This window comes from Colius striatus, chromosome 8 (assembly GCF_028858725.1).
Source record: "Colius striatus isolate bColStr4 chromosome 8, bColStr4.1.hap1, whole genome shotgun sequence".
In the NCBI taxonomy this organism is placed as follows: Eukaryota; Metazoa; Chordata; class Aves; order Coliiformes; family Coliidae; genus Colius; species Colius striatus.
This window is the reverse complement of record NC_084766.1, coordinates 5,248,819-5,261,919: the sequence shown is the minus strand read 5'-3', so window position 1 is coordinate 5,261,919 and position 13,101 is coordinate 5,248,819. Positions and strand designations below refer to the sequence as shown.

General features: G+C 43.0%; 1 protein-coding gene across 6 annotated transcripts in view; it reads right to left on the bottom strand.

Moving 5' to 3' along the window:
* ZMIZ1 (zinc finger MIZ-type containing 1) overlaps positions 1-13,101 on the bottom strand; it is a 337,359-nt gene that overhangs the window by 216,248 nt on the left and 108,010 nt on the right. For all 6 annotated transcript variants that reach the window (XM_062001159.1, XM_062001160.1, XM_062001163.1 and 3 more), the window contains one exon: positions 3,518-3,600. The gene's annotated coding sequence lies outside the window, so the exon portion shown is untranslated. The remainder of the gene's footprint in view (positions 1-3,517; positions 3,601-13,101) is intronic.

Below are 13,101 nucleotides of genomic sequence, written 5' to 3'. Positions count from 1 at the left end.
TCTAAGACCAACCCAGCTATTTCATTAATGATTTTCTCCTCTTCCTTCTTTCCCTTCTGTTGGCCAACATTTGTGTTGCTGTGTCCACATAGGTGTGCAGGAGTACCTGCAGGAGGTCACACCATACACTACCTATGGCAATCAGACATTACATATTTTACTGAAACAAAGCATTACTCTTACTGTAACAAAGCAAATGATGCTACACTTTCATGCCAGGAAGGTATCATTAAATAATTAGTCATACTAAGGCATAGGCTTCAAAAAGTTTGATAGAGGAGAGAAGCCCTATCAGCATGCAGAACCCAAGCCCTGCTAATTCCACATCTGCCAAGGCTCCTCCTACTTGCTATGCCAGTCAGGGGAAAACGAAAATCTGCTGTTTGATATTTTAAAGGAAAGCTCAAAGACAAACTATGCTATCTTTTTGTAACTTGTGATGTAATTAATAACCTGACTCAGCAAGGAGCCCTTCCACTGACCATGCCCTGAGAAGCCTCATGCAATACAGAGCCAGCATGCTGGGGTGATTTTTCACAGTGGCAAAGCCAGAAGCAGCAATTCCTACCTCTTGTTACTAGCACCCTTTCACAGTTACCAGTGTTGCCTCTTGTTACCAGTATCCTTTTCACTGCCCTCTCCCTACCCCTCTGGTAGGGTTACGGCAGCTTTACGGTACCGTGTAGCCAGTAGAGCGGGTTATGACAAAAATAGTCCATTCATCCTCCCCCTCCCTCCCCGTTTTTGCCAGGTTATTTTTAAAAGGGATCAGTTCTCTGCCCTTGTTCAACAGGCAGCTCGATTTGGCTGGAATGGGAAGGGAGGAGGAGGAGGTGCATCTCTGCCAACCCAAGGGTGTAAGAGGTCTCCTTCAGCCCACCTTGCCACTAAGACATGATGTATCTATGACATTACAGACTAGACAGAGGTACTCACAATCCCAGTTTGAGCTGGTGTTTGCACAGTCTCACAAGGAGCACGTGCTATTCCCACAGTTAGAACAAAGAGGTTTGTATAATCTTAACCCTCATATCCCAGGAGACAGAACTAATTCCATGCTTTCCTGATTGGACTTGGGGATTCTTCGCCGCCGCAGCAGGACTTAGGAAATGGCTCTTCACTGTAACCTTGTTTGAGCGTTCATCTTCTGTTTGCATTACTCTAGCTTGCAAGATGACAGCCATCAAGTCAGATTACTGAATGCCACTCACAGTGACACATGCCAAAAGTAAACCATTAAGATCGTCTAAACAGTGGAGCTGGGCTGAGTGTAGGCTGTCAGGTATTACGTTAAGTCAGAAATCATTCCAGGCAAAATCAACCATTTAAAATGTGCTAAACACATTTTAACCTTTTACTTTAAAACACAGATGTTGCACTGATCAGAAAAAACACTCCTCTGAATTCCTAGAAAAGCCCCCACCTAAAGGGTAATGAATTTAGGCTGCCAAAAGAAAAAAAGGGGGCTGGGGGAGGATGCAGGCGGGTGGAATATAGGGATTTGTTTCCATCTCCTCCCAGCTCCCCTGTTCTCCCGGCATGTTTATGAAGCCTCCGGAAATACCATGGCAAACATTCCAGCTCTACAGCAGTGAGGCCACGTGACCCGAAGGCACAGCACACAACTTCTTTCCCAAGTTTCTTCAAGGAACAGAAAAGTGATTTTGAGTTGTTTTGTTTTTTTTTAAAACCAGGACACAAGTCTGGGCGAATCTCCAGCGAAGTTTCAATAACACAGTTTTAAAACAGAGTGGGTTTGGTGGGGGGGTTTTGTTGTTGTTTTGACAGGTTTTCTGTTTGGGGGTTCATTTTTTTACTTACTATTTGCTGCATTCCTATGCTTGCACACATTATAATAAAAGAGGCCATAAAATACAGTATATTCTTTAAGATACACCTAAAAACTATCTGCAACATCCTCTCAATCTCCTATTTGAGTTACAAATAGTATTACTGTATCACTTAATACAGCCAAGATCTTTTTCCCTGTGAAAATTAGAGCACAGTTTAAACCTCTCCTCCCTTCAGGATGACTTCAGTTAGAACTACTAATGAAAGGATTGATGTACACAAGCTTTGCTAAATGTCATGAAAAAGGTCTCAAAATATGAACTGGAAGAACCACCTTCCATTGATACAAACGGTCGTGTGCAAGTACCTGGAAGTAACAGTTTCAAATGTAAGTACGATTCATGATGTAATAATTGAGGATCAGGTGAAATCTGAGTTTTGTCTTAAAATAAAACAGAAGAAAGCATCCCCACACAAAAAGGAAAAGAGTCCTTCAGTACAATGGCACAGCAAATGGCACACACGCACCACTAGCTTTTTTAGCCATGTCAGAAATGCTTCTAATTATCAGAGGTAAAAGGAGGATGGCATTTCTGCTGGAAGCAAGTTTTACACTTTAGTCTTTCCTCTCCCTTCTCTTTCAGCCTATAAATATTAGTCTTACACATTTTTCTCCCATACAGCTCTTGAAAAGGTTGAGTTTTTCAAGGCTGAGAGCAGACAGAAATGTTCATCAAGAAATGCCTTCAGGTCAACTGTCTGTAGCCCGTCGAAGTGCAGCACTGAAAATGTGGATGAGGAGGGGGAGGGTTTTATGAGCCTGGTAGGGCAGACTTTAAGAAAATAAAGTGTTCTGACGTTCGTTAACTTTTCTCCTTTTGGAAACGGGTTGAGTTATCACCCGTGCAACCCCAGTGGTGATGGGCACGAGGGTACTGACTCCTCCCCTCCCAGTTCCAGCTGCATTCAGAACAACCGCAAACACACGACAACATCTTTAACGGTATTTCTCAGCACAAGGAAAATGCCACAGGGCTATGACAAGGAGTGAAAGTGGAGATGACCCACATTAAGTGTAAGGAAAGGCAGCTGGTCCACCAGAAAAATTAAGACGTAGACCAAATTCTTGAGACGCTCTGAACTACTGGAAATAAGGCAAAGATAAGATACTCACTGTTTTATAAAACACTTAAAATGTCTAAAAAACCCCAAACAGGCTAAAACCAGCAACAGAACAAGTCTGCAATGATTAGTTTTCTTAAACTTGGGAAGGCAACAGGAACCTTGGAGTGCTCACTCTGTGGATTGTTTAATTCTACCCAACAGCTGGGCATGAGCTATTGAACACATTATTGAAACTACTGTTCATTTCTACGTGGGGATTTCTACTTTGTTTATTATAAATGCACATTTATTGGCAGCCAGTAGAACATATTATCACTCTGTTTTATAGCTTGAACAGCTCATGGAAAGAGTAATTTGTTTGTATTCTGTATCAGGATCGATATTATACCAAGGATAGCTCGAGGAATGTTTATGCTGAGGGCTTTGCCTGCAGTGTTTTGTTGTTGCAATCAATTGACCAAACAGGGCTGCTTCTTAAAACAACAAATAAACTTTGATAGTGACCAGATCAGCCATTAAAGCATAAAAACAGTGTCTGGAAAAAGACTGAAAGCCCAGCACAACTATTTTTACCACCTGATAGTCCATAAAGCTTTCCTACCTGAGTATTTCCCACCGGCCTTTCTTCCTCTCGGTACCTGGGGACTGTTTCCTCGATGCCTTCACATAACAACATCCATTTTCCTGCAATAAAAACACAGACACATCACACCTCTGTTCTCCTGCATAACACAGCAGCATTTCAAGAAGCTTGCTGAAAAGACTTGAAATTAAAAGGAGAGCATTTAGGAGTCTCAGGACCAAGCCTGGAGGACCAGATCTGAGGCTGGGTCGAGGTTCCGGCCCAGCTCTGTCACCTCCAAGCTCGAGAGCTTAAGCCTTAGAGGTTTTCTTGCCCGTAACAATGAGACAAGGAAAAGATAACAAGAATTCTGTTGAGGTTTCTATCAAAATTTCCTGAGCTAAATGGTAATTTTATGTGTTTTTTTCAGCTAAAGGTCACGCTGAAGTCTCTTTTGTTCTCTTCATAAAGGGTACTTGCTGACTGTTGTAAACTAAGTACCATTAAAAAAATAAACCAACCCCCAAACTCTGCTCAAATATGCCAAAATACCTCAAAACCACCATCTTGTCTGTAGCAAAACAAAGCAAGTTTATTATGGATTACGTTGGCACAGCACTGCAACTTCTAGGAAATGCTTTTTAATTATAAAGAAAGACTGCAAAGGGAGACAGGGGAATGTTTACAGGCAGTATGTATTTTGTTACACGCTGTTTCAGCAGGCAGACAAGGTGTCCTTACAGCCTTATACTACTAGGATCTAAAACTCAGCAAGTATTGACCAAAGGAACACGACGGCTGCGTTTTGCGTCTCTTTTGACTAACTTCTAATTAGCTTTCATACAAAAGAATTTTCTACCAAACAAGAAAAAGCAAGTATTATGGAAAAAAACCAAGGCACACAATTCACAGCTGGTCCAGGGTCCTCCCCAAAGCCCAGCTGTGGGAGCAGAGACTTCCATACCCACTCAGATGATGCAGAAGTAACAGGTGGCTTAAAAAACATAGAAAAAACCCTCAAATTATGACAAACAACTTGTTAGTCACATTCTGTCTTTCTTCTGCAGCCGTATTTGTTTTATTCACTGATGACAATGCACAAAGAATAAAAACATGTCTGAAAATCATGTTAGAAACAGCCATCCCACCCCAACACATCCAGTGCCGCTGAGGGACTGGCTGCTTCAGACAGGAACTCTGATGGTTTTCTTGTCTCACAACAAAGAGCAATTTTAGAGAAGTTACATATTGACAGGCAGCCTGGGTGAATGATTGGCTTTTAAGGCCTCATTGAACTGTGAATGTTTTCCCCCAGAACATATTTATTCTCATCCAGAAGTTTTCCCCAGTGCTTTTGTTCTGCTTATACAAGCCAGGAAAAACATGTTAATTGATTCAGATTTAGTATGTGTTAACATTACTCTCTCAGCTGACGCAGACCGGGTCTTTAATGAAGATGGAATTAGTTATTTATCCAGCTTCTAAGTTTGTTCCTCCAAAGGATAAACTTTTGTTCTGTCTGGGTACCATTCCAGGTGCAACGGGATGGGACTTTGGCAAATCAGGCCCTATATCAGTTATTTGGCAGTTTCAACTTCACCTCTCGCTTCTCTTCTCCTCGACATTTGCTTCCAACCCTGAATTTGTGCAGCTGCATGGCTAGTTGCATTGGGGAAACTCATTTCCTTCAGTGTGTTGTCTTATAAACAGCTGTGCCAACAGAACACAGGGAGTGGGCACAGGGCAGGAGTGACCAGCCATGATGGCAGAGAGTAAGGAATAGAGGTTGCCTAAACCAGCTTAAACTGCACTGCTGCAACACACCCAAGCCAAGGCTTCGCTCTCCTTCTCTGTGCTTTCATTCTGCCCATTTGGAAAACTGGCACCACAATCCCTACTTTGTTTTATAAAGCACCTCTTAAATGGGCTATCCCATTAACATTTCTGTGAATTCATATTACAGACCACCCACCCTTTTCACAAATCTGGTCCAAGCTTCTTCTAAGGACACTGGCACTGTCCCCATCAGCATCTGCTCCCTGGTTTTGCCACACAACCTGCTCAAGGGCTGCACCATCACCCCGCCGCCGCAGCCTGTGTCAGTGCCATCGCCTCAGCCCCGGCACTTCACGGGGTTTAGTTCTGAACTGGAATCAATTTCTAAAACTAAAATTAGCTTTTTAATTAAAGCCTGATGCATTCTCTCACCCTGTTTCTAGGAAGATCACCAAACCAGCCCCACTGGCACAGTCTGGCAGCTTCCCAGAGGGGAAGAGGCAGGTGCCTCTCTCCTGCTCGCCCAGATCCAGCAAAGAACGAAAACGCGCAATTCTTTGGCCAAATTCTTTCTTTGGCTACAAACTGCTCAGTGTTTGAAACACCAGGCACTTGGTATGAGATTACTTCTACAGTAACACATATGTGGTGCATTACAAGCTCATAATAGACAAAATCTTTTCTCTGAGTAGATCACACTGTAAAAAAATCAATGCGGTGAAGGAGACTATCAAGGCAAGCAGGGAAGGCTGCACAAGTTGTGGGGAGGAAGGAGAGGTAACACAGCAGAGCTACCAGGCTCTGGGGACATTTTTTCCTCATGCCTCCTGCAATATTGGGACTTTTTCCTGAAGTCGGCTCTCCAAAGTCACATTATCACATAACAATTTCAGATTTCAGATCTTTCTTTGTTTTGAAGGATGTATCTCTAGGCTTCCCAAGTTCAAATGCAAAGGTGTAGAGGTGATTATGGTAACACACAAAGGCTCAAGAACTGGAAAATAAATGCAACACGTTTTGGAGATGCTTCTGTGTCATGGGCAAAATGATCTCAACTCAGTGAATTACACTTAATTGTATTTATTGTCAATTAACACACTTCTAATTACTCTTTCAGGAGTTGAAAGAGGGGAAAAAAAGGAGCCTAAGCAGTTCAGCAACCACTGAGGGAAACTCTCTTCCAGTGTACTAGGCAGCTTCAACTTTTCTCTTTTAATACGGTGCTCTTGTTCTTAATGATTTTGCCAAGAATCATCTATGGAAAAGGTTAATATTCAGAAGGAAAACACTCAGACCAAACTCTGTACCACAGTAAGTCTTCAAGCATACAAGATACACTGAAGGAGGGAATTGAATGAAATCCAACAGGGAAGCAACATCCTAAAGAGCTCATCTTTAGGCCTAAGTCTCAGCTCTCTCATGATTTGAGTCAAGCACAAGCACCTCTCCCTGCTTTCTCATTACATCCTGGTCCCATCTGATGGCTGCCTGCCCTTAAGAGACAGGTTTATCAGACTGTCCTGGACTATCACACATCTTGCAGGAGCCTCCGTCTCTTCCTCACCTTTGTCCTCTGAGGAAAGCAAAAGGGGCACCTTGGTATCTCACTGTTTAGATCTCAGCACTCAGCATATGCTGGACTTAAATAGCTGTAAATAAATAAAATTCTAAGGGTAACCAAAAGCAAAACATTCGGTTTCCATATACAAAATACAACTTGGCCTCTAAATACCCAAACAAAAATGAAGAGACAGCAAAACACTCAGAGGAAATCTTGGGAAATGGAAATGCTACAAAGATAAGTAAGTATGTGCTACAATCTTCTTATGGAAATACACGAGGCAGGTGCATTTCAGGGTATTTTTCTACTTTCACAAGTCATTTCCAAGTTCTGGCATTAGTCTCCTTGACCTGCAGAGTATGTTAAAACTCAAAATTCCTGTAAAACCACAGCGTGTCAGCAATCCTGACTTCTCACTTATCCAGGGCTGTAACTGGGTCATAAGTGAAGAACACAAAGTGCTTTGCTTCCTAAATAAGCTTACCGGTCAACAATTGTACTTCTGCCGTGGAGGAAAACTTATAAACTTCTCCAGAGTGTTTAAATCTTACATGCAGCCCTTGTTAGGTGTTATAGCCCTCTATCATTTCAGGAGGTTTTAGAATCTTGGGCATTTTTGAAGTTCTAAAGCTACACAAAATCAACACTGTGTGTATGTCTGATGAGCACTGGATGCTGTCGTCTGAGGGAAAACGAGTAGGCTGCTAGTTTTATAGGAAAGTGAAGCATAAAATGTTGCTAAAGTTAACAATGCAAAACAAGTGGAAGTTTCAGATGGGAGAAAAGACAGACTAGTCTCAAAGCAGGTTGGTGTGCTTCTTTTGCTGGATAAGAAAGGAGGATAAAGTTAGGAAGAAAAAAATCTGAGAGGAAGAAAGTAGAAGGAAGAAGGGCAGATGTGTTGCCACTTCAGACTGACAGACTTTCAACTTTGCCTACACCTAGACTTGGGTTTTGTTAATCCTTAGTTAAAGCAAACCAAAAATCACACAAACACATCACACTAAAATGCAGCCACATGGCTGTAAGATGCCAGCATTCATACCCCATGATGAGGGACGTAGGTGGGCTTGGCAGTGTGAGGTTAGTGGTTGGACTTGATCTTCAAAGTCTTTTCCAACCAAAATGATTCTACGATTCAATTGATGGAACAGAAAGGATGAACACCCCTTATAAACACAGGAAGCACAGAGCCACAGAAAGCAGCCATGCTGCTCTGAAATCTCCCATATTCCTTGCCTGGCACCACCCAATGCATCCTCCTCCCTGCCCTGGTGAACCTTGGCATAAGCCTTGGCATCAGACCCCTGCCTGCGTCCCAGCAAGACTCCCCACATGCCCACTTTCCCAGGCACAGCCTAGGCCAGCACTCCTGTGCTACAGTTTTGAACAGAAATGCTGTATTTCACATTATTTCAACGAAATAAAATACAAGTGGAGTACATTTTTTCTCAGAGGCAGGAAGCCCTGAAGTTGTAACTTCCTCTCTTGGAACGGGAAGGGAACATTAGGGTTGTGTCACACTCTCCACAAGTAAGACCTAACAGCAGCAATAAGCGTATCGTGACCTTCACTTGGCAACAACAAAATCCTTTGCTTCTCCTAACATGTTCCACAAAAATGTCATTACTTGAAGAACTACTTTTTCAATCCAGCTCTCATTTCCATGCTGCATGGGAACTTAAGATGGGCCCAGTACATCTATAAGCCATCAGGCCAACATCACTGTTACCCACATCTCTGCCCTTCTGCCATAACCCCAGAAACCTTCAAGTTCCTGGGTCAGCACTGCATCCCCTGCCCTTTCCAGCCTCACACCCCAGATTCAAGGGGCTGCACACTAGTCAAGAGGCTGGATGAGAAGCACCAGAAGGGAGGAAGAGGTGTGAGCCGGGACAGGGAAATAGGACTGGGAGGATGAGCACTTCAGTGCATCTTTGTGAAGACACAAGCCACAGCTTTGCTGTGAAACAACAACTTGATGGAGGTGCCTTTGGCCTGAGCTGAAGTAAGAAAGATTTTATGTACCTACTCCAAGCAAGGGAGTGAGCCCAGCAGAACTCTGCACTCCTCCAGGCAGGCAGCTCCTCCTCCAGCTCTTGCCTCAGTCTAACAGCACCGCAGGCAGCAAGAGCAAAAATCAGCCCAGCAGCAGCAGAATTCAAAACAATGAAAGTTTTCAAGGCCTTATCATTCCACAAGTGACCATCCCAGTACCAGCTCCCACCCAGGCTGCAGCAGACAGTAGCATATTGGACTACATGTGTTTGTAGCAGAGGACTGAGTTGCCAACTCACAGGCAAAGGATAATGAGCACTATTAACCTTGGCTTAAACTGAGCCATTGTTCTGGAGACTGGACATCTCTTGTAAAATCTCATTATTAGAGACCATTTGCCATCTATTTCCACAGCAACTTTTTTCATTTGTTTAGTTCTATTTCAGATTTTTTTTTCCCCTCTTCCCTTTCCCTTATATCCTATTGTACTTACACAGCCTTAAACAATAACTCACCCAAGCCCAGTCATGGAAGCGGTTTGAAGGAACAAAGGCCGCTTCTGGCATAGCCAGTGCATCTGACTCTCCCTATGTACAGCTGCCTGCATATCCTCCACAGATTTGCAGAGCACCAGAAGCTACAGATTTCCCTTCTGCCTCTCCTGTGTGTTGAATAAAAAAATAAACTGTAGGCAGGAGGAGTCTAATAAAATTATACTTGAAGCATCAACTAAAGGCACAGGTGAGTCACAAGCAAGTTCTGCCACTAACCTTCCTCAAGGAATAAGTAGGAGAAGGCTGACCTGGAAAGCAAGTAGTTTGCATGAATGAAGAATTTGGGGTTGATAAAAAAAGGAAAAAGCAAGAAGTCTTCCTCCAGGGAGACAGTGCAGTGAAAGCAGAGCTCTCAGGCTCTGCTGAAGGAGATTATTGCCACATCTAGCAGTTAGCACCCGCCCAAGCAGTGTGCCATCAACTTAATTCTCAAACCAGACTAGCAGAAAGCGAGACAGGATTAGACATGCTTGTTTTTAACCATTAATTTCTCTCTCTGGTGGAATGCTATCAGCACAGCATTGGCATCAAAATTACTACCCTTCAAAACGTGCAGACCGAGGGTTTAATTTTACATGTAGCAGTTATGTCATATGGGCTTATTTATTTTTTAATTTAATGTGGTAAAAACATATTTAATCTGTTTGAAGAAATGAACAAATTGATTTAGCAAGCAGTTCAAGGCTCTCCCTGGAGACACTCAACCACATTCGGCAATCCGGACATAAGTTGAGACTTCACTAGAGTCATTTTAATTGTAGGTCATAAGAAATGTCAAGATATAAACCACCAAGGAATACTAAAAATTAAGCCATCATCCTCAAGACTAACAAATATCTGACATTCGGCAGTATTTTTTACATCTTTATGGCATTACTACTTAAGCACAGTAAGAGAGCAAATGGCTTAAGGCTGCATTATTTTTGATGGAGGGGTGGGGACAGAGACCAAAACCAAAACCTACACGAAGGGGAAAAATATTATTAGGGTGAAAGAAACTTCAAACATTACACTTTTGATGGTTGTGGTGTATATTTTCCCCTTCATTTCATTACACCGAACACCTTCTGTTGTAAACAACAATAAAAATTGTTTCATCTTGGTGAGAAAACGGTTTGTCCCTAATGCAGCACCAAACTGGGTTGTGTACACAGCAACACACAGGTGCAGAAAGGGAGCACAAAGGTGAGGAGTGATGTTTTTCCTTAAAGCTTTAAAACCAAACAAACAGAACCCTAAAAAGCCTTAAACACTCGCAGAGCTTTGTGCCTAGGTTTCAGAAGGAAAAACTATTTCTTCTTAGCTAAAAACCACTTGAAAAAAAGTTTTTCCATGTGGAAAATGCCCCCTCAATTCCTGTCCTGTAGTTTTGAGCTGGATCCTTCACTTTCTAAAACCCTTTTACAGAACTTAGCTGACATCTCACAAACTCTCCTTTGTCCACTTGCCTTGAACAGCCATGACAAAAGAGGGCTCTTGCTTAGCAGCAGAAAGAAAAAACATCCTTCACTGTTTACCTTCTTAAAACAGTGAAAGGTAAAAATTAGGTGCCTTCATTTATAAGAAGCAAAGAACAGTATCTAAAAGCTCTTACTAAAGCATCTAAAAGAAACACATATAATCCATCCTCTTCACCATCACTCTTCTATCTGAAAATAAAGGTCAAAGTGAAATCAAGGGCAGATCTTTCTACCATCTCAGGCTAATAAGCTTTTAAACTTAATCAATATACACATTTCAATTCCCACTATTATGTTCCACTCGTGGGAGTGGAGACAAGGAGGAGTTTCCCCCCACTCTTTTAATTAAATTAGAATGGAACTCACTAGTAAACAGGTATCTGAACACAGAGAACAGTTCAAGTCAGGCACTGAAGAACCACATTAAGGCAAGCAAGTTAATGTGTGTGGAAGGGAAAGAATAAAAAAAGACATTTGACATCCTATATTGCTGCCTGTCAACTCACTAATTAAAAATTACTAACACTAACTCCACTGGGTTTGGCCACTGTCCCCAGCAGGCGTGCCAAAACCTATGGATGAATGCGAAGATAGGCACTGCATGCAAGTTCAAGCTATCCACTGCCCTTGGTATCAGCTCACTGAATACTACCCTACAATAACCATCCCCTTCTATGTGATTCCACGCCATGTGTAAGCCTAAGTGGGCACAGGCTGGAGTGTGGGGCTGTGGCTTGCTTTGCCTGCGTGAGCGGTGCTGCTGTACCTGGGGAGCTGCAACGCCACAGCCCCAGTGAGATGCAGGCAAACACAAGCCTTTTATGCAAATCACTGTCATAGAAAGAAAAGTACCGCAGGAATAATTGCACAGTTGCCTCAGAGGAAGAGTCATATCTTGGAATTCACTAGCTAGAAGCAGATTCCCCCCACTCCTTCTTCCCTTTAAGTCATTTGGTCACAAAAGAGGCTGTCCATCATATAAGCAGTTACATAAGTACTCTCAAACTGGTAGCCCTGGATCCTGGTTTTATGGTCCCCTGGAGGGCTACAGGGCAGGGTCCAGGGCCTCCCCCTCACGCCAAGCCCTGCCAGGCTGCCCATGCTGAAACTCGAGGTCATCGGCAGCTCAGAGAGGCAGCCAAAAGCAGGCAACGTTGCACAATTTGTGCTCTGTGTGGACATCTGAGCTGGAAAGACATTCATTTCAAAATAAGCTGAAGTTTGCCTGGGGATCTTCAAAGTTTTACTGCAGGCTCTTCTTAAACTCTTCCACTGATAGCATTTGTAAAACTCAGATTAATTTTCTGTGACACTGAAAGAGGGAGGGAGAGACCCTAAACAAAACCCCAGCCCTGCCTCACCAACTCCGCTCTTTACACTCGCATAAACATCCACTTGCTTCTCTCCTGTCCTCAAAAGCCCTCTCTCTCCAACACGCCAGCAGCTTTTAACCCACATTAAAGCAACGAGCATCCAGCCCCAGCTCCAAACAGGCACTGCTGTGGCAAAGCCACTGCTCTGCAATAGCTGAGCCCTTGGAAAATCCTGCTCAGACACTTAAAGATGTGGCTGTACTGATCGTCTGTCATGTGCCTCTGAGCAGGGGGATTGTATCCACACTTCCACTTTACATGTGCACAAGCTGGTTTGGTCAAGGAAAAGTGCATTTTGCTTAAGAAAGTGGATGGAAAGCTTCAACAACTGAGGCAGAGGCAAACATTGCCTTCTGGCAGCTCCTCTCCGGGGGTGGGATGGACATCTGAGGAGGGGTGAATTAGAGGGAGAACAGCTGTTTGCTGAGTGAATGAGTCACAGGACTCAGCTATTAATTCTTCCTCCCAAGAGAATATGCCCCATGCCAGCCCACCCACCATCCTATAAAACAAACAAACACATAATGGAGGTCAGGGAGAGGGAGCTCAGTAAGAGGAAAGGAAAAACAGGGGGAAAAATACCCAAGCATTTGATATTTACATGAGAATGAAATGTTTCATTAATTACATACAGAATCAATTTGCAGCTATTTTCCTTAAATTTCTGAGTCAAACCCACAGATTTGAAGCACTTTGAACTGTGCTGCACCAGTAATTGTGGATGAATATTTTAGATCAGTCTCGAATCACTGTACTGCACACACCAAATGAACTAATAAGCTGTTCATGTGTGGACTACTAATGTATTTTCTTTCTTCCCTAGACAGATGGGAGTGCAGTCTAAAAACAGTTGAATTAGCTACTGGGAACCTTCAGAAAGGCTTAGAAAAATCTTTACTTT